The sequence below is a fragment of the Macadamia integrifolia genome, chromosome 11 (assembly GCF_013358625.1).
Source record: "Macadamia integrifolia cultivar HAES 741 chromosome 11, SCU_Mint_v3, whole genome shotgun sequence".
NCBI classification, from domain to species: domain Eukaryota; kingdom Viridiplantae; phylum Streptophyta; class Magnoliopsida; order Proteales; family Proteaceae; genus Macadamia; species Macadamia integrifolia.
In genome coordinates, this window is record NC_056567.1 from 22,492,699 (window position 1) to 22,497,366 (window position 4,668).

The window sequence follows — 4,668 nt, forward strand, 5'->3', positions numbered from 1 at the left end:
TTTTTTTTTTTTTTTGGAGTTATTACTTTTCTTTATTCATCTCTCTCCCTCTTTTTCACTCATTTTGCAGTAAATTCCTAAAGCAGAGGCTTCACTTCTACACCACGACAACATTTATCCGGCATCTCTAAAGAATGTGATCGTCAAAGGCAAAAGGGAGATCATGGAGATGATTCGAAACATTCCAAAAACTTCTTATGATCTCTCCTTGAGAGATCTTGTGAAGAAGCAAGGCAAACCGTTGGAAAGTGTACTCCATCTCTTTGGATTCAAATTTCTTTCTGCAACTTAGAAATGCAGGCCGCTGCTCACTTTTCTGCGCACACTCCATCTCATTAGCTTTGAATCAGTTCGTTCAGGGCGGATAGTAGGTGTTACGGTTTGGGTATTCAGTTAGGTCAGTATCGAAAGTTAATTTTGCAGGTTTTTCTGTTAATATTTTAAGTTTTTATTGGATTTGTTTTGTTATTCTTTTAATTTAACATCCTCAATTGCCGTTAATTGGATGTGTTTAGTAGTTGAGTTAAATTTCTTATGGTCTATAATTAGATATCTCACGTGCATTTCTATTTCCATTTTGGCCTCTTGACAATGAACGGTGTAAGTTCTTCTTCGCTTTAGCATCCTCAGAGAGTTAGTAACTTGGGAAATTCTATTATTCGTCTTCTTTTAGTAACTTATGGAGTGTATGGAAATTTTATTTGAAAATTTTATCGATTAATATATTCACAATTCCTCACAAACCCTGCTCAAGAGCTGTGGTTTCTTAAACCCAGAACACTCTTTAAGCAATCAAACTTTGCAGAATACAAAAGGAATCTGTACGATTTCTATAACATCACATGTTATCCTGTTCAAGTTTTTTTTTTTTTAATGTTTTTAAATTTTTTTTTTTGAGGAAATTACACTCCCCTCCCTTGTATGTTTCAAGTATTACACTTAGACCCCATGCAAAGTTTGAAATTACAACCGCACCTTATGCTGTTAACTCTGTTAGAATCAAGTGTTAAATGTCCTTTTTACCCTATCCCCTTTGTCTGATCCTCAAGTCTTTCAAAGGTCCCGAGAAAAAGACCGTTGCAAAACTCCGTCTTTGGTCCCAGCGGCAGCTGACGAGTCTTTCAATGAACCACGGGTAGGGTGTGCATTGTAGCCATTTTGTTACGAATCTGGAGCCCCCAAGCTTAGCTCTTCACCTCCTGCGACCGTCAAACGGCTGTAAGAAAACGAGAAAATCATAAATCAAAAGAGGAAACTAAAAATCAGAAAAGCGACCGAATACTAAGAACTCGAGATATAGGATCTATATATTTCGACCATATTAATGTGCAATCTTATTAAAGAAATCTCATTTGGTTATAAGGTTTTATACTTTTCTATATCTATTGAAGAATTCTTGAATCTAAGCATGAACTTGGATTTGCTAACATGAGCTCGTCGTCTCTCCGTTTGCCCGCCATAGTTTTAACTTCAGCTACACACAATTACCTGTATAAGGTTCTACTGTGCTGTTGCTTTCAGTTGAATGCTCCCCTGGCATGGAAGCGAGAAATCAGCAACTCACAACAAGGGAGAAAAGGCTGGATTTTAATTCTAGACATTCAATTCTCTCTGTTTCGTTTTCCAATTTTTAGTCACTTGGATTTTTTGATCCTTTGTTAATTGGGCTGTATGAGGTTTTTTATGATCTAAGGCAATGGTGGGCGCTATTCATTTTGGCGTCTTGGCTGCTTGCATCGTCTTCTTTTTCCCGATGAGGATGGCAGGTTGGCATCTCAGCCGCAACAAGATGCTCTTTTTCAGTGGAGCCTCTTCATAATCCTCGCAATAGGTGTTCATTTACCTTTGTTTCTTCACAAACGTGCTGATCACCAAAACCTTAAGTCCAAAAGCCTTACCAAACTTGATGGCCATATGACCAAGCCCACCAAGGCCAACCACACCTAGGTGCTTTCCTAGTTCACTGAAGCCAAAATACTTCATGGTACTGTAAACAGTAATCCCAACACAAAACAATGGTGAAGCAGGGAGTATTAGAGAGGCACACCAATTTGTAGAACCCTAAAATCCTAAATCTCAAGTTCAGAAACCCTAGATCTCAATAGATTAATGGTTTCCTCATGGAAGAAGATGACAATATGTGTTGAGGGCAAATATGTCATCTCCATTGGATTAAGGGTATTTTGGGGTTTAAAGCAAATTTATACAACATGATTCCTCACTTAACGGTTTCTCACTCACAGTTAGGGTACGATTGATAGAATCTAGAATTTAGAAGGGAAGGGAGTGTAATTTCAAACTTTTCAGGGGAGGGTTGTGTAATACTTGAAACATACAAGAGAGGGGAGTGTAATTTCCTTCTTTTTTTTTTTTTTTTTTGAGGGTGCGGTATGGATTCCAATTTTTTTTTTATAAGAGCATCTTATCTATCAGTAATTTTTTTTCTATCGATGTAGGTTAAGACTAAACCATGATGGAGGATCTGTGAACAGCTTTTTTGTGGGTATAGTACTACTAAAGTTGAGACTAAACCATGATGGAGGATCTCTGAACAGCTTTTTGTGGGAATTGTGACTACTAATATGAGGGTAAAAAGAATCCAGTTCTGATTTTATGCTCATCACTTATCCTTCTTCATGTGACAAAGATTTTGCAGTAATTCTATTTAATACCTTGCTATGGCTCATTTTCATGAGCATGTCTACGCATTAGTTGACAGAAATTATAGGGAATTTTATGGGCGTTGTTCATGATTTCTGAGCAGAGAAGTACCACAAAAACTGAACTGGTCCTAGCTGGTAGAACTGGAATTGGCACTGGCACCTAGGTAGTCTGGCCCTTTGAAGCATCTATCTTTTGCCCTCTGGATTTTGCTTGCAGCAAAGACTTGTTTGAAACTGCACCATTTCTTATGGCAGTTTGTATCTCTTCTCCCCTGCTTTTCTCTGTCCCTACAGCATGCATGCTTGTTTTCTCATATTTGTTCAATTTCTTTGTGCAGGGGTTACAACAATTGCAGGAGGAAAATGGAGACGTGGAGGGGGCTATGTTGATGGGCCAAGTGAAGATGCAGTTTTCCAGCGATTTTGATGTTGTTTATATTGGAAGCAGTTGCTCTCTTCTTATCATAGATAGAAGAAACTAGACTATTCGAGAGATACAACTACATTTCGATGACTGTATCTACCACCTATCTCAATTTCAATAGATGATTAATAAGGTTTTTAGCCTATCTTAATAGCAATTAATAGTTCACACACTCCTTTTTCCTCTGTTTATTAGATTCGTTAATCATTCATTTTGTTTTTTATTCTAACTTTTCATATCTCGTGCTAATGGTTATGTGATCCAATGTGTCTGTGTGAGAGTATTCTACCCAAACTGATGTTAATTTAGGAATCATTATAGATCGGCTGTATTGGCTGATTCATATTGATTTGGGTCAACATTATCTTCCAATTTGGTCGAGCAGTCCTGGAAGCATATAGTACCTTCATGGAAAGAGTTTTGCACTTCTTTGTCATCGTCTTCATCAGCTGGTAGCTGGTTCAGTTCCATGGAGAAAAATCTTGGAAGCCAAGAAGTTGATGCATTTTTATAAGAATGTGCTTTTAAAAGTGGAATGTTTTAGCTAGTGAAGTAGTATTCAACAATCTGAAGAATAACTTTTGTGCAAAGATGAATGGCCTCCCCAGCAGCATTTCTCTGCTTGATACAAATATCTACATTGATGAAATTGATTGGAACTCTGACATTGATATTGTTGCATTTAGAACGAGAACCACTAACTTGTGATGACGATGAGAAAGAGGGGAAGTCTAGGTTCTTTTGTGATTCTCTCTTCTTTTAAATCTGTCAATTTCATGCTCCAAATGGGGTGAAGCAGAGTAATATCCAATTAAAATTATTGACGATTGAATAAGAAAATAACGAATGCTTGCTTCCTTGATGTTTTTAATTTGTAGACGAATGAATAAGCTAGGTAGATTTATCCTTTAGATTGTATTCGGTGGTAGTTAGACTAAATATTTTTTATTTAATCATATTTTGGTGATTGTTTCATGTTCGCTCAATTTCTTGAAACCATAAATGCAACTGGTTGATGGAATCATATCAGTCTAAATGCTTCAAAGGAATGCTTATTCGTTTCTCTTTTTTTTTTTTTTTTTTTTAAATGGAAAATAACTAATTTTCTTTGTTAATTGTCTTGTACTTTTATTTTTCATGTGAATGAAAGAAATGTTTTCCCTTCCCTGTTGAGCTCATAAATTTACTAATTAACCGTTGATAGGTTGGGAAGGGTTTATCCAAAGATGACAATGTTCAGAAATTCATGGGCCTTTTTTAAGAATTTTAAATTTCAAAGTTACGTTACAAATGTAGGAGACTTACATACTCTATTTAAAATAATCTTTCTTTATCTCTATAAATTCGATTGGTTACAATCTCTCTCTTTATCTTTATAAATTTAAGTAGAAGTCTCTCTCTCTCTCTCTCTCAACGTAAGACAACACATAAAGCATTGATTTAGGGCCCAATTGACAGCACTCCTGATTCTTGATTCCATTGATTTTTGTTTCATGGGAACAGATTGGGAGTAGAATTTTGCTTGGTAACACCGGATTGATTTCATGTTCCTGGGAATCAGATAGTCCCCAATTGCCCCCC